The sequence below is a fragment of the Cetorhinus maximus genome, chromosome 22, assembly GCF_964194155.1.
Source record: "Cetorhinus maximus chromosome 22, sCetMax3.hap1.1, whole genome shotgun sequence".
In the NCBI taxonomy this organism is placed as follows: Eukaryota; Metazoa; Chordata; class Chondrichthyes; order Lamniformes; family Cetorhinidae; genus Cetorhinus; species Cetorhinus maximus.
The window spans coordinates 56,668,940-56,694,204 of record NC_135900.1 but is presented as its reverse complement, the minus strand read 5'-3'; positions in this window follow the sequence as shown (position 1 = coordinate 56,694,204).

Below are 25,265 nucleotides of genomic sequence, written 5' to 3'. Positions count from 1 at the left end.
TGACTGGGGAGATGCCAGCTGTGGAACTGGCCACTCCCTCCCAGGCGGGGCCAGCACAGGCTCCACGGGCCAGAGGACGTCCGCCAAGGTCATCGAGGCCGACAGGACAGCAGAGTCAGCAGGCTGTCTCAGATGCCACTCCGAGTGATGGGGCGGCACCAAGACGTAGCACCCGGAAACGTAAGCATCAGGCACCTTAGGCAGACCACGGGTTTCTCACTGGTGCTTCTGTTTTGGCCCGAGATTAGGGAATTATTATTTATTTAAGCTTGAAAAACATTTTGGTTTGACTTTGTGTGACCTTATGATGGTGAAAATTAAAACCAGATGTGTTACCGTGGCTGAAGGTGGCTCCTTTGTGCTGCATTTGTATGTTTTACAGACATGTCATGAGCGTTTGGCTGGACATTGGAGTTCATGTCCAAAGCCCTTAGTTGCAACTGATGAAGTGGCAGATTTAGCATTTAAGTGTTGAATATGGAAGCGCCAGGCAAGGCTGGTCCTCCTGATCTATTTGTGTGGAGCTAGCTGAAGGTTCATTGGATTAAAGTCTCCCGGGTGTCCCTGTCTCCTTGGTGTAGTCCCGGGTCAGAGTTTAGCCCCTCATCATTCCCCTGTGCTTCCTCATCCTCAGAATCAGTGCTGGACTCATCGCTCATCGTGTGCAGCCGCATCCACTGCGTCAATGTTTTAATCGTCCATTGTGTACCCCCTTTCCAGCGCAAGATTGTGGAGAGTGCAGCATGCAACCACTGTTACCGAGATATGATCTGGGGGGTACTGGAGTGTGGCCCCTGAACGGTCTAGGCATCGGAAGCTCTTCTTGAGAAGTCCGATGGCTCTCTCTCTCCACCACAGCCCCTGTGGAGGTGTGGCTCCTATTGTAGCACTGGTCAGCTTCTGTTCTTGGATGGCGGAGAGGAGTCATGAGCCACCTTCTGGGGGGATAGCCCTTGTCACCCAGCAGCCAACCATCCAGCCGAGCAGGAGCACTGAAGAGCCCCGGCACCTGGGAGTGTCTGAGGATGTAGGCGTCGTGGGAGCTGCCTGGGTACCTGGCACAGACTTGTAGAATCAGCATCCTGTGATCACACACTATCTGCACGTTCATGGAGTGGAAGCCCTTCCTGTTGACAAAGGCACCGGGCTCACCTGCTGGCACCATGATGGCCACGTGTGTACAGTCTATTGCACCCTGGACACGGCAGAAGCCAGCAATGGCCACGAAGCCTCTGGCTCGCTTTGTCTGGCTTGCCTGGTCACAGTAGAAGTGGATGAAGGTCAACGCATGCCTGAACAGAGTGTCTGTAACCTGCCCGCCCCCCACATGGCAGGCAGAAAATTCTGCCCATGTGTACAAAAGTCAGCTCCAGTGTTCCACAATAGCAAATAGGACAACCTTGGCAATGCAAGTAGTCCCCAGTTTTGTACCAGTCTGTAACCGAGTGTGGCAGTGATCATTTTAATAAAGAAAATGGAATAATAAAAGACCAGTTTTTAAAATTCCCTTGTTTACTGTTACGACTGCTCCTGGGCGAGGTCCCCCAATTTATGATGACCCCAGAGGAAATACCCCAAAGTGTTAAATTCTCGAACGGACCCCAATTTTATTCTGTTCCTGGGTGAGGAGGGATGAACTGGCTCCCCTTCTTTATTCAACTCTGCTCAATAGGTCGCAACAAAGTTTAATTTAAAAGGGATCTCTTCCCTTGCGGATACTTTTTCTCAGTCCAAATGTATTTATATTTTAGAAGGAGCCATTTTAACCAGGCTTTCGAGTCAAAGAAAGAGTGAGTCTATTAGTTACTAAAAACAGAGAAAAAATAATAAAAGCACAACACACATACACAGATTAGAAATTAGAAGTTAAGTCCAAAAGTAAAAGCTAAAAAAGATATACGAAGCAGTCTTTGGCTTGTCCATGAGAAGTAGATGGCGAAACATTGCAGCCATTAAGTTGGGTGATTCCGGTAGAGCAGACTTTGGCAGTTAAGCAGTTGGTTTGGAGACACTTGGGCCAGGATTTTTACCTCGTTGGGTGGGTGTGCACCTGACCCAAACGAGTGTAAAATGACATGCAATGACGTCGGGCGAAAGCCCCGACGTCATTGTGCACTCGGGTGACATTTCGGACGGCGGTTGCATGCAGGGGTCAGCAGCACACCTGCTGACAATTAACAGGCCTATTAAAGTACCAGTTAAATGTTATTTTTCACTGCCCATTCAACCTTGCGGTTGGCAGGCAGGCGAAAAGGCCAAGCGGCCTTTACATTTTTTAGGAAACCTCAACCATAGGCCGGGATAAGGTTTCCATTAGCAATTAAAAATAAAATAAAAATTTTAACCTTTCATTAATAACATGCCCCTGCTAATATGACAGAATCACGGGGGGACATGTTTTGTAACATTTTAAAAATCTTTACTTTGGATTTTTTATATCTTCATCTCACTGAGGCAGCTCTGTCCCTTGGAGCTTTTTCTGCATTCGTCTGCGCAAAGTTCTCTATTTGCCCACCTCTCCCCCTCCCCACCACAGGCAGTGCTGAACACTGCAATGCGCATTTCATGCTGGGCGGGCCTTAATTGGCCTGCCAGTGTGAAATTGTGATCGCGGCCCGATCGCGGGTGGCGGTCAGCTTCCTGACTGCTCCCACTTGCCCCCACTGAGCCCGACCGACGAGGGCAAAATTCTGCCCTTGGTTCTGCAGGTTAGCTGAAGAGCTGTATTATTTCCTTCTTGACTGTGGTTTTGCTGACTCCAGCAATACTGAGAGACTTTTAAAAAAATCTACAAGCTGCAGGGATGCCTAGTTGATGTTCTTCAGCTGTGACCTTCACAGCGCACATTAATACACCAGAACGAACACACACAGGCCAGGTTTGCAGTTGGCTTTTTAACCCCTTTTCTTGTGTACTCCTAGAAGGGCAAAACAAACATGTCTTTCGCCCAGAATCTGCTTTCTTTCAACTCGAACCATTTCCACATTCTGAGATGTAATTCAACAGGAGATGGTTCCTGCAGTCTCCATTGTCTCCCCAACCACAGGAGATTAGAGTTCAGCCTTTTGCATTGCATATTTCCCTTGTATCTCTGTCTGAAGTAGGCCTTGACACATTTTAGGTGCGACATTCCATGTTCTCTGGGCTAGACAGTCAAGCATAATCCACATAGGAATTTTCCAGAAAGTAGTTACTTTACAGTCTCAGCCAAGGTTTGCTTGTATAAAATAAAAGCAAAAAACTGGAAATCGAAAACAAAAACAAAAATACCTGGAAAATGTATTAAATGTATTCCCATCCATTGTTTTATCTCTACCTTTTAGCCTTTTTCGATTCCTTCACCCCACCCCACCCCCACTAGGGCTATCTGTACCTTGCTTGTCCTGCTTTCTACCCTTAATTAGCACATTCCTTAGATAATATCACCACCTTCAACACCTCTTTGTCCTTTTGTCTGTGACATCTTTTGGTTATCTCCACCTATCACTGGCCCTCTATCCAGCTCTACCTGACCCACCCCCCCATAAACCAGCTTATATTTCACCCCTTTTCTATTTTTCCTTAGTTCTGTTGAAGAGTCATGCGGACTCGAAACATTAACTGTGCTCCTCTCCACGGATGCTGCCAGACCTGCTGAGTTTTTCCAAGGTTTGCTTGTATGTCCTCTTTAAAAAAACACATGATTTCCTCAAAAAAAGTTCAATATGCACATAAGTAATTTGGGCTGTGATCTGCTGTCATATTACAAACATCCACAAATGCCTTGAGCGAGGGTGTGCATTTTGCATTCACACTGGGATGAGCTAATCCACTTTTTACAGGCACTCAGACACACTTACAGATCTGTTTTGTGAATGAGCAGACCGATTTTTTTTACAAAAAAAAACTCCCGCCTCCTTCCACTAAGTGACATTCCCAGCTTTAAAAAATCCTAAAGCCCATTAGTGACGGAGTTTGTACAATTGTTCCATTTTTAACTGAAATCATATTTTCAAATAGTGGGATTAGAATTCTTGTTCCCTGGATTACTAGTTCAATAATATAAAAATTACACGACCAAATTTGACATCAATTTTGTTTTAACCTCCGTAGAGACCAATAACTTTTAAAAAGAAATTTCAACTTCCAGTCAGAAAGAATAACACATCAAGATTTCATGTTTTAAGGCATTTACTGTAACAAATGACTAAAAACACCAGTAACTAAACATTATCTTTGTAGGCAACTTATACTTTAAACCACAGAATGAAATACCCTCCATGGCCCCTGCCTCTCCTTACCCTTGGCCCAAGTGAAAAAAAAAATACTTCAGGTATATTTTTCACTGTCCTTTATGTAGACATTCAATTTTTCCCAGAATCAATCCAAAGTGATTCTTAGCTCCCAAGTCCTTTTCCTGTCCTTTTACTTTCTGAGCCCGATAACATATAATCTTAGAACTGTCTTTCACAGTGTGCCTTTCTTTCCCCTGAAGACTCTCCCCCTGGTCTTAGCCAGGTGACTTTCAGCTTCATTTTAACTCCCCATGAACTTGTTCTTTCTAATCTGAGCACAAGCTTCCACCCACATTCCTGCACAGAGAACCATAGAGACTTTTTTGGCCTTTAGCTGCTCCCTCTCTCCTGGATCAAGGAAGACTCAAAACACTAATATTTTAGGAAGCATGTAACCTGATCTTTGCAATGGCTTCTCTGCATCCCTCCCCATGGTAACATGAATCACATGGACCTTGTATCTAGGTAGAAATGCTGATTAGCTATCCTTGAAAACCCTCACTTTTATCCTGTAACTAAATGGACAATTTAAAGCATAACTTTTACAATCTGGCACTCAACACTTTATTGGGACTTGATACTCTCAGTCTCCACTGTAAACACACAGGCTGCTACATTATCTCCAAGCATAAATACCTTGTACCTTCTTCCCAGTAAAACAAACAATCTATCCTTTGATCTTTAACAACCAAACCACCCAGGCCTACTGTCAGGCAGCTGTCAGAACAGGTCACATGACAGCCTTCATTTTTATTACCTTAAATTTAAAGGCACAGTCCCAAAACATAACAACCTTACAAGCCTCATAATTGTAACACCATCCAGGAGTATGGGTATCATGCAGGGTATGAATGTGAATAGCATTGACCGAACATGAGGGAGTCTCTCTCTCTCTCTCGCATATTTGCACGAACTAAAAATTTACTTGAACTGAATCAGTCTGGATGTGTAAGTGGCACAGACTTTTACTATGAGATGTGTATTACTGAATAACAGCACTGCAACATTAAACTGCTGTTTGGCAGTCAATAATGCTTTAAGAGCACTGCAAGCCAACAGCAATGAGTTCTAGCATCTGCACCATAATACTTTCAAATCACAGACAGGCAGGATCTCGAACCTACATGATCCTAAACAAATTTAGAAATCCATTCTTCACATCTTATCCCAAACAAAGTCCCACTCATTTATCACTAACTCCTTCTTGTATGAATGGTGAGAGCATGACATGCTTAAACAGCACCTGCTCTACAGCTTATGGAAACAATTGGAGTCATATTTTGTTCACAATTATTTGTATACATATCTAGCCTTTTACTTCAACTCTCTGTACATAATATCCCACTTTTTATAAATATATTTTCTCCATATGAGAAATGTCCTATTTTATGTGAATTGTGTCGTTTCCTCTCTGAAGAAGAACAACCTCTGTATATGATGGTGTTTGCAATAACATGCGCTTATTCATCTGCTCTCCCTTGATTCAAGGATGATGTCTACTCAGGATTGTAGCTTTTTGCCATGGGTTTTCATGTAACTGAACAAGACCCACAGATCTGAGCACATGAGGCAAGATGTCCCACGAGGTAGTGGGATACAGAGTGCAGGATTTGTTTCCTTTACTTTCCTTACTAGCTGCCGCTCTGCCTCATCATTAAGACGTTGTGATTTGTGACATTGTGAATTGGTAGTCAGTAATATCAATGCTGCCGTGCTTCAAGGAGAGCTTCAGAGTGTCTTTGAAGTGTTTTCTAGTCCTCCCCTGGAATGTTGGTCATTTGAGTGTTGAGAAAACAGGGCCTGCTGGGGGAGACGCTTTTCGGCCATCTGGACGGTGTCTAGACATTCAAAACTGATTTTGTAGAGGTTTTGCCTGAATGTTTATGGAACTGATTTCAAGAAGGACACTAGCAATTATTTGACGATCCTCCCATTGAAGAGTGCGGCATTGTTGATGGAATTTCTCTAGCGCTCGTGTCGCTGATGCATGTTCCAGGTCTCACTGCAGTACAGGAGTGTGGTGACATCAACTGCTCTGTACATTAAGTTTTTTTTGACTTGCAGAGGTCTTTGCTGTCAAACACTCACTGCCAATTTGTAGAAGGCTGAGCTGGTGCAGCTGATCCGGTTGTGGATCTCATTCTTAAAAGGCCTCCATTGATAAAGGTGACTGCAAGATATGGGAAGTGCTCAATATATTCCAGAGTCTTATGCTTATTATGAATATACTTTATCCATAAATCTTTGCTCTATAATGTCAGCAAGAGATTGAGAATGCACAAGGTTATTCAGTATAATAGGGAAAAAAAGTGTAAGACAAGTAAATCACCAATGATCGTGAACATTGAGCGAGTTGAGTGAGCCTGGTGCACCACTGAGTGACATTTTCTGGCTCATACCATACATTATGTTCCAGATAGAGGAAGGGTGGAGTGTATATACATATGCACAGGAATGTCAGAAATGTGGATGTTTAAAGAATTGTGCAGCTGCAGCAATTCAATAATGGAAGCTGTAGGGAGAATGGCTGAATGAGCGTATGGCTGCACAAGCAGGAAACAAAGAACTAAAGGATAAAACAATTATAGTCAGGAAATTAGGAACTTTCAGAGACTGATGAGTGACAGCAGCTAATGAAATCAGAGCATGGAGAGAATGGAGACAACCAAGAAAGTGAGAGGGGTTGATGCTTTTTATAGCTTTATTTAAATATGTTTTGCATAATATGTGTTTCATATTATCATACAACCCATTTAAAGGATATTAAACAGATTAGCATTACTGTACTCCTGAACTTCTACCTGCTCTTTGCTTTGGTCAATTCTATAAAACAACTCTTGTGTGTTGAAGTCAGTTCAGTGATGTGCCCCACCTTCCCTTAACTGGCTTGCCTTTCCTTTCAGATTCTGGTCAATCTGCTGTAAGTTTGAGGACTGTGCATTATATTTCAGATTTCCCGTATTCAGCTTTTTATCTTTATTAGTGCCAGGTAGGAGATTGCACATTTTGTGCCAGCTTTTGGCAATTCAATTAAACTCAGGAGATATTTTTTGTTTCATTTTGTCCCTTTAGGCATGGCAGCACATATGTAAACACCGTGATTACAAGAGCAGATCAGACACTGGGAATTCTGTGGTGAGTAACTCGCCTCCTGACTCCCCAAAGCCTGCCCGCCATCTTTAAGTCTCAAGTCAGTAGTGTGATGGAATACTCTCTGCTTGCCTGGATGAATGCAGCTCCAACACTCAAGAAGCTTGTCCTGGATGGTGTCAAAGCAGGTTGCTTGATTGGCACCCCATCCACCACCTTCAACATTCACTCCCTCCACTGCTGACGAACAGTGGCAGCAGTGTGTACAATCTTAAAGATGCACTGCAGCAACTCACCAAGGCTCCTCCAGCAGCACCTTCCAAACCCATGACCGCTACCATCTAGAAGGACAAGGGCAGACACATGGGAATACCACCACCTGGATGTTCCCCTCCAAGTCATACACCATCCGGACTTGGAACCATATTGTTGTTCCTTCACTATCACTGGGTCTAAACCCTGCAATTCCTTCCCTAACAGAATCAAGGGTGTGCCTACACCACAGGGACTACAACAGTTCAAGAAGGTGGCTCACCACCACCTTCTCAAGGGCAATTAGGAATGGGCAATAAAAATGCTGACTTGTCCAGTGATGCCCACATCCTGTGAAAGAATTTTAAAAATTGAACGAAAGATCTGTTTACAAATTGAGGAACCTATGCAAAGCAATGAATGAGATAAGAGTATAAGACTATGCAATAAGTCTTGATTTCAACTTGGTGCGATTGGAAGAAGCAGCAGGAACTCAAGAGGAATTAGAAAAGGAAGGTTAAAGAGATACTAACCCAATACAGTATGAGCTATAAACTGAAACAGGAAAGATTGCACTGGGAGAGAGGTTGCAAGTTAGAGGTAGAAAGGTGAATTATGCTCAGGATCCTGAGAAGTGCTAGCAAAACCTCAGAAACTTTGTCTATGGGCAGATGTCATTTTATTAGAGCTTTGAGAGTTGTGGAGGAGTTTTTATGTGTGCAGGGAAACAAAAAAATTGATGGTTACAGCTTTGAAATTGGAAGAAATATGGAAGCTTTGCAAGGTCAGCAGGGATAGCTACACCAAGAATTGTGATAGACAAGGACGGACAGAGGGAAAAATCATCAAATCAAATAGCTGATAAGAATTGGGAGAGATACAAATTAGCTTTAAAAAGAGTTAAAAGAAGCAAGGACAGGATTTTCCCTGCAGTCTTCTGAACCCTGTGATCAGGCTCAAATCAGGGTCAGAAGCCCCCTCTGTGCAGGAAACAGCCACCCACTTGTGATTTTCCAGGATTTGGCCAGAGGGCAGGCTCTCCATCTAATTAAGGATAATGGACAGGTTCTTGAAGCTGGAGGGCCAATATCAGCCTAGAAACAGCAGCAGGATGGCTCTTACAGGTAAGTGAAGGAGAGGGCACCAAAAAATGGAGCTTCCCTCTCTCCAAATTTTTCACATTTGGAATTTTAAAAAAGTAGTCTTTGCAGCCAGGCCACCACTGGGAGGGGAAGAGTGAGTGAACCTGTCTGCAGGGCAGCTTGTGACAGCTGCTGATCTCAGGCTGGCAGTGGTGGAGAAGCCTCTAAACCTGTGGTGCGCAATTCCCCCCACAACTGTCACATGCCCCCAATCCCGACCATCCCCCCAGGGATACTTCCCTGGCCTCCTTCTTTGCCTGTGGGGACCGGAGGCTGACTGGAACATCCCTGTCGGCCTCCACTAACAGGTCTTGAAAGGTCTGTAAGTGGTTCACTTGAAAAAAAAAGGCAGGTAGGCCTGCATTTCCCCCCATCGGCAGGGAATGGAGTTGAGCAACCAGCATGCAGGCTGGCTGTGTGAAATTCCTTTGTGCCTGCTCCCAGTGGGGGCTAAATATCAAGCCTCAAGATTTTCATTTCCATACTGAAGGGCAAGAAAAAGCTCATGATATAGTACTTCAACTATAGCATCCTGAAAAGACTAAAGATTACGAACACAAGGAGTGACGTGTGAAGGAAGTTGATGAATGCAGTGTAGAAAGAGTAGATGGGGATTGTACGATAAGTGGAGGAGGTCAATAACAGAAAAAGAGCAGGTGAAAGAGGTTAGGGTTCCAGGAATAGAAAAATCATCTCCAAAAATGCTCGCTCAGCAGCATTTATTTTTGAAGACAGTCGGTACAATATACCAACCATGGAGACAATTTAGTCCAGCAGTGAGTCTCCCCAAAAATACTGGCAGGAATATTTCTTCTTGTTTGTTATTACTGAAGTTCCCATTGCTTCATTACGCATGGACAGCTTTATTTTAGGTCAGAGTCTATTCTACTGTTGACTCTTCAATTACATATGAGAAAAAAAGCAAAATGGTGTTTCCATTCACTGCAGCAGAAGTAACCTATTTAATTCCAAATCAATAAAAGATTATTTTAATATTGAATTAATGTACCTCCGAATGATTTCCTTCATACTCAAATGAAATGTGCCATGCATGTTGGAAATTTGACCACAGGCATAAAGAAGTATATTTTTTCAATTCAGGAAAACATCTGTTTTAAAATGAACTTACATTGTATATCAATTTAGATTACAAATCCGATCTGTAACTCTAGCACAAGAGCTTCTAACTCAAATCTTATAGAAAGATTAAATGGCTAAGCAAGCAATTAAGAAAGCTAATAGAATGTTATCATTTATTGCAAGGGGAATTGCCTTCATTGGCAGGGGTATTGAGTATAAAAGCTGGGATGTCATGCTGCAGCTGTATAGAACCTTGGTTAGGCCACACTTGGAATATTGCTTGCAATTCTGGTCACCACATTACCAGAAGGATATGGAGGCATTGGAGAGGGTGCAGAGGAGGTTTACCAGGATGCTGCCTGGTCTGGAGGTTATTAGCTATGAGGAGAGGTTGGAGAAACTCGGATTGTTCTCACTAGAGCGACGGAGATTGAGGGGCAACTTGATAGAAGTTTACAAAATTATGAGTGGCATGGACAGAGTAGATAGTCAGAAGCTTTTACCCAGGGTGGAAAGTCAATTACTAGGGGAACATAGATTTAAGGTAAGAGGATAAAACTATAAAGGTGATGTGCGGGGCAAGTTTTTTTACGCAGAGGGTAGTGAGTGTCTGGAATTCGCTGCCAGAGGAGGTGGTGGAAGCAGGTACAATAGTGGTGTTTAAGAGGCAGCTTGACAAATACATGAATAGGATGGGAATAGAGGGATACGGACCCCGGAAGTGCAAAATGTTTTAGTTGACGGGCAATATGATTGGCGCAGGCTTGGAGGGCCAAAGGGCCTGTTCCTGTGCTGTACTTTGTTTTTTGTTCTGAATTGAACACAGAAGTGGGGAGGTTATGCTTCAGTTGTACAGGGCACTAGCGAGGCCACATCTGGAGTACTGTGTACAGTATTGGTCGCCTTATTTAAGGAAGGATGTAAATGCATTGGAAGCAGTTCAGAGAAGGTTTACCAGACTAATACCTGGAATGGGTGGGTTGTCTTATGAGGAAAGGTTGGATAGACTTGTATTCGCTGGAGTTTGGAAGAGTAAGAGGCGACTTGATTGAAACGTAAGATCCTGACGGGTCTGACAGGGTAGATGTGGAGAGGATGTTTCCTCTTGTGGAAGAATCTAGAACTAGTGGTCACGGTTTAAAAATAAGGGGTCGCCAATTTAAAACGGAGATGAGGCAAAATTTTTTCACTCAGAGGGCTGTGAGTCTTTGGAACTCTCTTTCTGAACAGTTGGTGAAAGCAGAGTCCTTGAATACTTTTAAGGCAGAGGTGGATAGATTCTTGGTAAGCAAAGGGGGTGATAGGTTATCAAGGTAGTTGGGGTGCAGATTTCAGGTTACTATCAGATCAGCCATGATCTTATTAAATGGCAGAGCAGGCTCGAGGGGCTGAATGGCCTAATCCGTTTGTATGTTCGGCTACCAGTATGTTTAGATTGGAGAATACCACTTATATCTTGTTCTCAACTTATTGGGATTCAAGTAAAAAGGTCCTTAATCAGAAATGTTTCGAATGGGAGTGAAATATTTGCAATCCAGCTAACTTTTATTTTACAAACTTTGTTTTTTTTTAAACCCTTCTCTCTTGAAGGGGTGGTAACTGTTACTGAGCTCTCATTACATAGGCACGCAATGACCTTTAGTACATCACCTTAATTTTTCAAACATACTTCTCTCCTTAGGAGCAGGAGAGACTTAAAGGAGATCTAAAAGAGGTATTTTAAAATCATGAAAGGTTTAGATAGAGTAAAAAATTGAGAAACTGTTTCCAATGGTTGAAGCTTTGATAGCTGAGGGCACAAGATTGTCAAAAAGAACCAGTGGTGACACAAGGAAAATCTTTTTATGTGATGAGTTGCTAGGTTTTAGAATGCACTGCCTGATAGGGTGGTGGTCACAGATTCAAGGGTAATCTTTAAACGGGATAAATGAATAAACACTTGAAGGACAAAAAATGCAGAGGTATGAGGTAAAAGTGGGGGAGTGGAGTATCTGGATTGCTCTTCAAGAGAGCTAGCACAAACTGGCTCGGCCTCCTTCAGTGCTTTCCTATTCTAGAATTCTATATGTCGAGACAGTGAGCATTTACAGGTTATTTCATCATAAATGGCATCACATACCAGCCCAAAATTATTTTCACTAAACATCAACACATGGGCATTCCCCAGAAGGGAAGTCGCTGCAAAGCATTCAAGAACCAAAACCCTAACAGACTTCTTTACCCAATCCATGAATCATAGAGGCCAACTGCAGCCAACCAATTAAATTGGTTAGTTCAACACAGACCAATTGAAACTGGGCTCCATATGGATTGGAGCTATTTTGAGCAATACCTTTACCCAATAGTCTTAACTGACTCTTCAGTTTTACTGACATCTGGGCCATTGCCCTCCCAGTTAGTTGGTGGTGTTATTTCCTACATTAAGGTTAACTTCAATACTTAAGTCACAGAAAATTAATTCCAAAATGAGAACTAAAATGTCAACAGCAGGGAAGCATTTGATCATCTTATGATACCTATCAGCAACATATACCAGCTGCTTCCATCACGGCTGAGTGACATTTCATAAAGGAAGGTGGTGCTGAGAATGCAACGTTTTTCATGACACTTTGCAGAAAGCTTTGTTCCTTCCAAAAACCATTTTGCTAGTTTAATCCTATTAAACTGGCAAATTCTCTAATCACAAACATTCAGTTTTGTTGCCTGACAAAAAAAATGTATTGTTTGCTATGAATCTTTTTTGATCTCTTAAAAAAGAACTGAAAGTCAAAACACTGTTTATCAAAATGAAACACTGTACACCTCATTTCATTGCATAAAATCCAGTTCTAAACCACACTGTGCACACTGTGATTAGTGTGACTCAGTCCCAGAAAAATGAAGCAGTAGGTCACAGCAAGTTCCTCAATTAAAGATAGATTAGCATAAAGGCTTAACTAGCTCTTTATTTCCTGATGGTCCACACAGCTTTAAATACAGAACAGGTATTTTGTATGAAGAAGTTTAATTTCTTTTACAAATAAAATATAAAATTATATCAAGAATCCTATTGATTAAATCAAACGGGGGTGAAACCTGTGCATTGTATTCCATCACCTGCTGTTCCCCTGAATAGACACCTTAAAAAAAAAAGGGAGGGGGTAAAAGCAAACTATAAATTCTTAGAAAAAAGGTTCACAAAACAATGAACAACATTTATAATTAAAAATCACTAATTGGTTGAAATACAACATACCAAAGGAAATTTTCCAAGTAGAACAGGTCACAGCTGAATATCCAAATATTCATCATATTATTTTCATGAATCTATTAACCTTTCTAAGCTATACCCCCCACCACCATAAATGTCAACCACTAGGTTTCAAAAGCATATTCTGCCTCAGTAAAATGGTGGTCTTATTTGTAGAATACAGAAATGAAAATCTTTTTCCATAGTTCTGTTATTTCTTTAGAGAATGGAAGTTTCATCCGTTAATTTCTCAATATTATGTTTGTAGTTCAAAATCTACAAGAGATAGTTAATCTTCAAAGTATTGAGAATGAACTTTGTTATGGCCACAAATTTAAAGTTGATTTGTCTTGCTAATTTCGCTAACTTCCCTGCATTACATTTTTGCACCATTCGCTCCTGTACCTCACTGACCATCCTTTCCTTGGGCAATATGCAGATAATTACATTGCATAACTTCATCCTGGATCCAATTTATTTAAAAACTGCCAGCTCTTTAAAGCTACCTAAACTAGCAGGCAAGAATGTTACTGAAACCCAGGTTCCTGTTATTCAAGATATCCCAGTGTTATAAAGCCATTGATGTACCCACTCAGATAATGTTCAATTTGAATTATGTTCCTGAACATTTGCATCAATACTCTACCCATCACTGGTGTGAAATCCAGTTTAAAATAGACTTGAAAATCTACTACCACATTTGTTGAAGTTTTAGGAAGGTTCTCAAAAATATCTCTCATGCAATAATTGGCTTTTACCAACAGATGCAAGACTGATGCACTTAATTGACTGATGATATTGAACTCTGAAACTATGTGGATTGGAATCATCCCTAGAATCGTGCAACAATTAATCCAATATATTTTAGCATTTTATACCTAACCCAAGAGATGCTCAAGGAAGAGCTGGTTGGCCTCAAAGGGCTCTGTGGTTAAAGCTACTTGACCAAACATTTACTCCGGCAGAACCAAAGGAATACCAGATTTAAGATAACCATTGACTGTGTTATTCCATTAAGTTAAAGACACCAGGCTGTCAGCTATCTCAAATGAATTCAAGTATTCAGAGGTCCAAGTGTGTCAAATAATAGATCACAAACACATCCACTCATATGGATTAAACATTGAGAACCTGGAACAATACATGTCTCACGACACATTTATACAGCAAGCAAAACTAGAATGAACCAGCTTCTTTTTGAGGTGAGGAATGTTAGTGCTGGGGAATGGAACTCTTCCCATCTCAGATAACCAGGGCTGGTTTTTAGCCCTCATCAGGGCAGGCGTTAAAAATAGCCCTGCTGGCTGACGTGCCAGTTCTCAGGTCTATTGCAGCCCTGGGCATTTTTGCAAAGGTGGGATGGTTGGAGGGAATGTGGCAGGACTAACCATCTGCAGGGGTGGGTATAGCAGTTATGGATTGTTAAGAACCTATTGGGACCAATTAAAGGAGGTTGACTTGGGTCTTCCTTTCGGCCTGAGAGAGAGAGTTTAATTGCTTGCAGGCAGCCTCCTGGGAACAGATTGGGGAACCAACACATTAGGAGAGGCCTAGAAGCCCCCCCTACCTTCCTTTGTGTAGGGGATGCCACACAGACCACCTTGTCGAGGGCTTCCTCTCCCTTAAAGTGATGGTCTGGATGAAAGATCAATTTTTAAATTTGATTAAAAATGTTGGGAGAAGGCGCCTCCAATTTGAATTGGCATCTCCCTCATTTACCCTCTGTTCTAGGCAGCTGTTCTTTTCAAGTTGGAAGATCCTCCAGCTTCGAGAACTCACCCACTACCCTGAATTGGATGGCAAGCCCACTCTCTGGCCATTAATTGACTCCCTCCATGAAAATTGGGAACCACGATTGCTTCCCCCTGGGGACAGTTTCGGGATCCAGAAGCAGTCCTGACCTCTGTTTCCCACCCCCAATGGGAAAATCCTGCTCCCAGTGTCAGCTGTAGCATTCCCAATCAGAGTAAACCAAAACCTTGGAAGAGCACTCCCTGCTGCATCCTTTTCTTCCCTCCAATTCCCACACCACCCTAGACCCACTCTGAATGAGATTCCCAATTGGTCCTAAAGTGAAGATTTTTTAAGAGTTCAAGTGATGGACCTAGAGCTGGAAGGTGCGAGTAGGCTGGATAACTATCGGGCTGGCATGGACACTATAGACCAAATCACCCCCTTTCTGTGACATTTATTTCCTATGTTACAATGTTTTATGTTAGATGCAAAGTACCCACACAGAAATAGATTAAGGCTACTGAAATTCAAACACAGGAGCCTTAGAGAAAGCAGGCCTAGGAGATGTGCCAGCTGGGTTTGAACCCAGATGCAAGGCTAACAGACTGCCCCATGCAGCTCCAAGTTCTGCCAGTTTTACCCAGAGATTTTCATGATGGTCTTTATAACCAGAAAACTGTACAATATATTAATGTATTATTGGAAAAAACCAGCAATATCAAAATTGCTAATAATCTGCCAAATCAATAGGTTGTAAGATGCACAACAACAATTTTCATTTATATAGTGCCTTTAACATAGTATAATGTCCCGACACACTTCAAAGATATCATAAAACAAAATTTAGCGCAGAGCAACCTAAGGACATACTTGGACAGATGACCAAGCTTGGTCAAAGAATTAAGTTTTCAGGAGCATCTTAGAGGAGAGATCGGTAGTATGTGGAGAGGTTTAAAAGGAGGGAATTCCAGAGCTTAGAACCTAGGCAACTGAAGGCACGGCCACAATGGTGCAATAATTTAAGTTAAGGTTTTGCAAGAGGCCAGAATTGGTGGAGTGCAGAGATTTTGTAGGGCTGTAGGGGGTAATAGAGATGGGATGGAGTGAGAGATTTGAAAACCCAAATGAGAATTTTATAATATAGGCATTACTGGACCAGGTGCCAATGTAAACAGTGAGTGCAGGAGTGATGGTTGAATGGGACTTGGTGCAAGTTAGGATGCATGCAGCAGAGTTGTGGATGATCTTAAGTTGGGAAGTATATCCAAGAAAACACTGGAATAGTCAAGTCTAAGGGTAACAAAAGCATTGATAGGTGTTTCAGCAGTTGAACTGAGGTAGGGGCAAAGTGGTTAGAGATGGATGGTTAGAGATGGCAGTGGGCAGTCTTGGTGATGGAACGGATGTATAATTGGAAATTGATCTCGGGGTCAAATGTGACATCAATGTTGCGAATGATCTGGCTCAGCCTCAGACAATTTCTAGGGAGAGGGTTGGAGTTGGCGGCTAGAGAATGGAGTATTTGGTTGAGACTGAGCGCAATGGCTTCAGTCTTCCCACTATTTAGCAGAAGGAAATTTCTGCTCATCCAGTACCGTATGTCAGATGAGCCATGTGACAAATCAGAGCCAGTGGAGGAGTCAAGAGATCTGGTGGTGAGGTGGAGCTGGATATCATCATGCAAATAAAACCCAATGTTTTATTTATGGAGGATGTCATGACAGGGCAGTGTCTGGATGAAAAATAGCAGGGAACCAAGGATAGATACTTTGGGGATGCCAGAGGAAACAGTGTGGGAGTGGGAAGAGAAGCCACTTCTAGTGATTTTCTAATTATGACTGGATAGATAAGAATGGAATGAAGCAAGGGGAGACCTACTCAGCTGTACGCTGAACGGGAGGCATTGGAGGAAGATGGTGTAGCCAGCTGTGTCAAAAGCTACATTCAGGTCCACAATAGCAAAACAACAATTTACATTTAAAGGTGCTATATAAATATAATGAAACATCTCAGGACACTTCGCAGGAATATTATAAAACAAAAGCCACATGAGGAGATATTAGGTCAGATGACCAAAAGATGAAGTAGGTCTTAAGTAATATGTTGAATGAGGTAGAGGGGTAAAGAGTTGTAAGGAGGGGATTCCAGAGCATGGGGCTTAGGCAAATGAAGGCACGGCACCAATGGTGGAGCTATTGTAATGGAAATGCACAAAAGGCCAGAATTGGAGGAGATCAGCAGGTATCTCGGAGGATGGTGGAACTGGAGGACACTACAGAGATAGGGAGGAGCAAGGCCATGGAGGGATCTGAAGACAAGGGTAAGAATTTTAAAGTCATGATATCACTTGATGGGAGCCAATGCAGATCAGCGTGCACAGGAGTGATAGGAGAACAGGACTTGCTGCAGGTCAAGGCACTTGCAGCAGAGTTTCAGATGACCTCAAGTTAATGGAGGATAGAATGTTGGAGTGAGCAGCGTATTGGAATAGTTGAGTCTAGAGGTGATAAAGGTAAATGTTATGATCCCAGCTGATGTTGACACTGGAAACGCCTGATCCTAGGTTGGAACCTGCCTTGATAGATCCTAACTTTTATTTTTTGTTCAGATATGTGGAGAGTGGCTACTGAACAGAGTCACAAAAGTCAGTTAATGAAGTTTTAACAAAAGAATAAAACATTTATTTAACAAGAAAAGATGAACTATATTACAATACTCCTTCACCCACAGCTATAGGTGGTGTAGCTTTGTTAGTAAAGGAAGAGATTAGTGCTATAGTGAGGAATGCTATAGGCACTGGAGAGCAAGATGTAGAGTCAGTCTGGGTAGAAATAAGAAATAGCAAGGGAAAGAAGTCCCTGGTGGGAGTAATCTATAGGTCTCCAAACAGTAGTTCAACAGTAGGGCACAGTATAAACCAGGAAATGCTGGGAGCATGTAAGAAAGGCAAAGCAATAATCATCGGTGATTTTAATATGCATATATGCTGGACTAATTAAATTGGCAAGGGTAGCCTCGAGGGAGAGTTCACAGAGTGTATTAGAAATTGTTTCTTGGAGCAATATGTTGTGGAACCAACTGGGGGCAGGCAATTCTGGATTTGGTTTTGTGTAATGAGATGGGATTAATTAATGTCCTCATAGCAAAGGATCCTCTAGGGAAGAGTGATCATAGCATGCTAGAATTTCAAGTTCAGTTTGAGAGCGAGAAACTTTGAGTCCCACACTAGTGTTCTGGAGTTAAACAAAGGTAACTACATAGGTATGAGGGCAGGTTTGGCCCTAGTGGAGTGAGCAGGAAGGCCACAAGGTAGGACAGTTGATGAACAGTGGCAGATATTTAAGGAGATATTCAATTCCTCCCAAGTAAAATATATTCCAAAGAGGAAGAAAGATGGCAAGAGAGGGAAAAAGCATCCATGGCTAAGCAAGGAAGTTAAAGATAACAAAGGCAAAAACTCAGGCATACCAAATTGCAAAGGTCAGTGGCAGGCTGGAAGATTGGGAACCTTTTAAAGATCAACAAAGGGTTACTAAAAAAATAAAAAGAGCAAAGGTAAATTATGAAAGAAAACTAATGCAAAATGTAAAAACTGATAGCAAAAACTTATACAAGTATATAAAAGGAAAGATAGTAGCTAAAGTGAATGTTGGTTCCTTGGAGGTTGAGACTGGGAGTTAAAAGTGGGGAATGCAGAAATGGTAGTGACGCTTAATCAATATTTTGCCTCAGTTTTCATGTTGGAGGACACTAGTACCACCCCAATAGTAACAGGTAGTGCATAAGATATAGAGAAAGAGGAACTTAGAACAATCACTATCACTAAAGAAAAAGTACTGAGCAAACTATTGGGATTAAAGGGTGACAAGTCTCCAGAACCTGATGGCCTACATCCCAGGGTCTTAAAGGAAGTGGCAGTGGAGATAGTGGATGCATTGGCTATAATATTCCAAAATTCCCTGGATTCTGGAAAGGTTCCAGTGGATTGGAAAAATGCTAAAGGGAGGGAGGCAGAAAGTAGGAAACTATAGACCAGTTAGTTTAACGTCTGTCGTTGGGAAATTGTTGGAATCCATTATTAAGGAAGTAGTAATGGGGCATTTGGAAAGTCAAAATGCAATCCATCAGAGTCAGCATGGTTTTATGAAGAGTGAATCATGTTTGACTAATTTGCTAGAGTTCTTTGAAGATGTGACAAGCAAAGTGGATAATGGGGATCCTGTAGATGTAGTATATCTGGACTTCCAGAAGGCCTTTGATAAAGTGCCGCAGAAAAGATTAATACACAAGATAAGATCACACGGAGTTAGGGGTAATATATTAGCTTGGATAGAGGATTGGCTAACCAACAGAAAGCAGAGAGTCGGGATAGATGGGTCTTTTTCTGGATGGCAAGCTGTAACTTGGTGGGGTGCCACAGGGTTCGGTCCTTGGGCCCCAACTATTTACAATCTATATTAATGACTTGGATTCAGGGATAGAAGGTACTATAGATATATTTGCAGATGACACCAAAATAGGTGGGAAAGTAAGTTGCAATGAAGAAATAAGCAATTTACAACTGGATATGGACAGGTTAGGTGAATGAGCCAAAATTTGGCAGATGGAGTTTAACGTGGATAAGTGTGAGGCTATCTATTTTGGTCGGAAGAATAAAAAGGCGACTTATTATTTAAATGGAGAGAAACTTCAGAATGCTTCAGTGCAGAGGGATCTGGGTGTCCTCGTGCATGATTCACTGAAAGCTAGTATGCAGGTACAGCAGGTAATAAAGAAGGCAAATGGAATTTTGGCATTTATTGCTAAAGGAATAGAGTATACAAATAGGGAAGTATTGCTGCAACTGTACAGGTGCAGCTACATTGATATGATTGGAGTCGGTCTTCTAGCTTATCTGCCCATTCAAGCAACGCAGAGGCGTCAAAGTGCCACTAACTGTTCCAAAGCTTTTCACTGCCCTCCTGGCACAGGCTGCAAAGTCGAGTGTTTTAGTGGACCGCTGAACAGTTGGACGACTGGGCATGTTGTACAATCTCCTTGCTAAGGCTGGCCATGGAGCAGTCACTGGTGGAGTCACTCACAACCCTTCGCAATGTCAGCATCCCAGTTTGGATGAGTCTCTCCCATGGTTCAAGCTAACAGTGCAGCCTTGCAGTGCGAGTTAGGAGAATGGCTGTGCCTGAGCTGAGAGCACAGCATGCAGTCCAATGGGCAAAGCTGCCACCAATCGGTCGGGTGGACTGGGGCGTAAGTGGTGGATTTTCGGGCAGACAAGCAGTGCACTAATTTCTGGCAATCTCTGGCCATCCATGTGGTGGCCAGCATTCACCGGGAATCATTAAGGGGCCTTCACACTTAAGCAGGACAGGTTCTTAGCGCATCCATTCTAACTGTGTCTCTCTCTTCCACCCTTCAGGAGGACTACATCAGGGTCATGGAGCCTGGTGAACCAGCTGTATGCCTGATGGACTAGAGAGATCAAAGACGACGGAGGAGAGAATGACTGAGGCTCCTGGCTGTGCAGAGATAGGTGGAGCATCCTCAGGAAGAAGGGGCGGCTGGGGCTCCCGCATATGCGGCAAAAAGCCACAGTGAGCCGTCGCCAGTTGGTGCCAAGCGACACCCAGGGTCTATGGACGCCGCCTTTCATTCCTGCAGGTGACCATGCACATGTCTAGGGAACTGGTCGGTCACATCTGCCAGCTACTGCAAGATTTGGCGCCATGGGGACATGGAGGGCATCCACTTCCCATGGCCGTGAAAGTGACCATGGTGCTTAATTTCTTTACCAGTGGCTCCTTTCAGGGCTCCACAGGTGATCGCTCTGGGATCTCACAAGCCTCCACCCACAAATGCATCAATGAGTCACGAATGCCATCTTTGCGAGAGGACACAACTTTATACATTTTGTCCGGGACCAGGACAGCCAGGATGCAAGAGCGATTGGATTCGCCCAGATCACTGGTTTCCCATAGGTGCAGGGTGCAATCAACTGAACTCGCGTGGTGCTCAGATCTCCATCGCAACACGTGGTGAACTAGATCAACCACAAGGGATTCCACTCACTGAATGTGCAGCTGGTGTGCGACCACCAGAAATGCATCCTGCAGGTGTGTGCATGAGTCCTACATCCTCAGTCGGTCACAGATCTCTGAAGTCTTCCAGGGTCCACAGAGGCTGCAAGGATGGCTCCTCAGAGACAAGGGCTACCCGCAGAGGCCGTGGCTGATGACACCTGTGCATCAGCCTCAGACTCAGCAGAGCAAAGATATAATGAGGCTCATGCTGCAGCTCACAACTGGAGCAGATGAAGATGATTTTGATGATGGGATGCTGAAGATGAGGTTCCAGTGCCTGGACCGGTCTGGTGGAGCCCTGCAATACAGACAACAGGGGGTGTCACAAATCGTTGTCATCTGCTGCACCCTTTACAACATGGAGCTGCCCGAGGAGATGGAGGAGCTGGAGGTCACCTCCGTTGAGGATGACACCAACAGGGATGAGAGCGAGGAGGTCCCCAAAGGTGACGATGGCAGGGATGAGGCCCTTGCGCTGGCTAGCTGAGGCAGGTGCACTCAGGAGGCCCTCATAGCTGCTAGATTTGTGGAGGTTGATGACATGCAGTGAGGTGACCCCATAAACCCTCACATTGCATCTGTGAAGATTTGACTCCAGTCTGGCTTATGGCAGCGTGAATACCCTCTGAGAATGCTTCTGTCATGGAGATGCAGTAAAGGCCCTAATAGTCACTCGATTGCAGGAGGCTGAACCATCACTTTGGTCTGAAGGCTGCAACGAGGATAGGGAAGAGGCCTTGTATTGAGACACCTGCCTTTGTCTTGTGCAGAAAGGTTGCACATGCGAACGACACGAACACTGCTCATCAGAAGAAGGAGCCATGGGCAGGGAAACATTCTTGGGAGCTTATTGACAATAGTGAATGGTGTGTACAAGTGATTTAGACCCGATCCCAGGCTGTGCACCTAATTCTTCTTCATTTCCCTAACCCTGCCGCTATGCCTTGGTGCTCCCCAGACATCCACAGCAGAGGTGGAGGCAGCCTGCTGACTGCAATGCCCGGTGATGACCTTGGCTGGTGTCCTTTGGAGGGCTGAGACTTGGAGGGCCCCGGCCTGCTTTCAGGGTCCTGCTGTGTGGCAGTGGCATCCTCCTCAGCCTGTGAAGCTGGAGCTGCGGAGGTCACTGGAAGAGGGGGTTTCGATGGGCTGGACACTCTGCGAGTCACCTGGATGGAATGAGGCTGGAGTCTGCACCTGCTGATCCTCCACCCTATGGGTGCCAGAAGGCCCCATGCTGACTCCTTGAGAAGGGGTAGCTGGAATGTGAGTGAGCTGCCTAGCACCCCTTTTGTGTACACTGTTGGAAACAAACTATGGTATCAGTGATGGAGTTAAGCCCATGCAGGAGTGCAGGAGAGACGTCCTGGATCAAGGTCTCCATGGCTGCTGCCACCCTGCCAGTGTTTGCCTCAGTGCATCGGCATGCCGGCACTATCACCTCAGAGTGAAGGCGGACAGACTCCTACATCGTGCCTTGCAATCCAAGGAGTACAGTGGACATCCCTTCCTGGTGTTCCCGAGCTTGCCTTTGCAGCTCCAGCAACTGTGACATGACCGAGTCCAGAGGCTCATCATCTGACTCGGACTCAGCAAATTTCTGGCCTCCAGCAGTCCTCCGAGTGCTGGGGACCTGGGAAGTCCCTGCCTCCGCCTGCTGTGGATCAGACAGTGCGATGTGATCACCAGATTCTGATCTTAACAGTGAGTGAGGGCCCTGTGGATATGTGATGGGTTTAAGAGTGTGTGAATGCAGAGTGATGAGAAGACTGACTTACCCTGGTGCAATAGAGGAGATCATTCATCCTCTTGCGGCACTGGGTGGCTGTCCTCTTTTGAAGGGCGTTGGCATTGACCACCGCTGCCACAATCTATTCAGAGGCTATTCTAAAGCTAGGTCCCACCAAGGCATGTGTCTCTGCGCTGGTGGAGGGTGTGGGTGAGCGCTGTGACGGGACTTTAGGGAGGGTGCCTCCAGGCTCCTCTTCAGAGGTTTCTTCAGGGCTTGATTGGAGGCCCTGGTTCATGGACTCTGTCGGCTGTTTCCCAGATGTGCCTGCGGAAGCAAGGGGAGATAATTAGTGCATGGCAGTGGCCCGTGAAAAAGGACACATCACTCATGGCATGGCTGTCCGATTTATATTGCACTGCTGGATCCTCACTTGGTAGAGCACTGCCAACCTCACCGTCAGCACAGGAATGGTCCAGGTTGCCACCAGCCAGCTGGATGGTTCTGTTTTCTAAGTCCGTGAGGACCTTGATTTCAGGCATTCCTCCACCAGTCTGCCATATTGTCCTGCATGAATAGAGATGGAGAAAGTGTAAGCAGGATGTCTGCAAGGCCAGATAATAAGTATGCCTGGCATGTTTGAGTGGTCCCATGGACGGGATGAGGTCAATGACAGAGTGTGAGAGAGAGTGAATGGTGATGTCCCTTGAACTAGCAGTGAGTGAGGGCCCTGTGGATGTGTGATGGGTTTAAGAGTGTGAGAGTGCAGAGTGATGAGAAGTGTGACTTACCCTGGTGGAATGGAGGAGATCATTTATCCTCTTGTGGCACTGGGTGGCTGTCCTCTTTTGAAGGGCGTTGGCACTGACCATCGCTGCCACCAATTCCCAAGCCTGTTTGGTCACACTGCTGCCCATCCTGCAACCAGAGTGGGGATAGAGGACATCTCAGCGGGACTCCACGGCATCCAAAAGGCATTCCAGTGACGTGTCGCTGAACCTGGGGGCTGCAGTCTTTTTGCCTTTAGTGGACATCTTCCCTGCAGCAGTCAGGGGCTGGAAGCACTGAGATGTGCGCGCACAGCTGGACTTTAAATATGCTGCCCAACGTGTTGGAGCAGCAAGGTAATGGTGGGCAGGCGAGCGAATGAGAGCCTGCCCATCATGGAAACAGCGTGTTTCCCAGGAATGCATAAATAATATGACGGGTTTCTGACGATATGGTGTGAAAAGCCGCCATCACAGCCGGCGGGTAGTGTCATTTTACTGCCCACCACACTTAGTCCAAATCCGGGATAATTCCACCCACTGGCTTCAGTCTTCTCAATAGTTAATCGGAGGAAATTTCTGCTCATCCATTACTGGATGTCAGATAAGCAGTCTGATAATTTAGCAATAGTAGAGGAGTCGAGAGAGGTGGTTCTGAGGTAGAGCTGGGTGTATTCAGCGTATATTTGAAAATGAATGCTGTGCCTTTGGATGATGTTGCCGAGGGGCAGCATGTAGAGGAGAAATGGGCAGGACTAAGGATAGATCCCTGGGGGACACCCAAGGTGATGGTGGTGGAGCAGGAAGAGAAGCCATCACAAGTGATTCTCTGGCTATGATTAGGTAGATAAGAAGGGAACTAGGTGAGAGCAGACCAACTTAGCTGGACAACACTGGAGAGGCACTGGAGGAGGATGGTGTGGTGAACAGTGTCAAAAGCTGTACACAGGCCAGGAAGGATGAGGAGGGCAAGTTTACCCTTTTTACAGTCACATAGGGTGTCATTTGTGACATTGATAAGAGCTGTTTCAGCACTGAGTGATAATGACATATTTGAAAGAAAGGGGGGGACAGTGTCTGAGGAGAGAGAACTCTTAACAATATTAGCTAATGTTAGGAATATGGGTGGTCAGCAGTTTGGTGGGTATAGGGCTGAGAGAACACTAGTTAAGTCTGATGGACAAGATGAGCTCAGAGAGGGCAAGAGCAGAGGTATAAGAGAAACTAGAGAAAGATGCAAGTTCAAGAATAGGGAAGGGAGGAGACACAGGAAGTTTGGCCTGGTGGGCTGGTGAAGAGAAGTCAGTCCATGAGCTCCTCACCCTTGTTGCTGGAGTTGAGAGTCCAGGGATGGGGTTGGGGGGGGGGGGGGGGGGGGAGATGGTGACAGAGAATAGGGTTTTAAACAAGACAGTATGTAGTGGACGAGAGAAGTCATGGGTTGCCTTTATGTTCCAGGATGATCCTGGAATAGTGAGCAGGTTTGGCCGAGGAGAACATGACCTATGGTGCTTTATCTAGTCCAAGCAGATCTGGCCCACCATAAAGGAACAGAGATGAGGGTGGGAGGAATGATCAGTGGCTTGGCAACAAGTGACACTTTGCTTATGATTTAGGGTTCAAACCCTACTTCAGGACTTGTGTTTGTAAACGCAGGCTAACAGAGCAGAAGTATTGAAGTAATGCTGTTCCTCAGATGAAATGTTAAACATAGCTACTTCCTGCAGCTGAAGGTGAGCATTGCATATCCCAGGGGGTTTCTAAATAGGAGAAGAGCTTTACTGATGCATACACATCCCTCAACTACCATCAAGTGTAAGTAAACTAGCTGGTCATTCTATTATTGTTTGTGGTCATTATTAATATAATCAAAGAATTGTTACAGCTCACA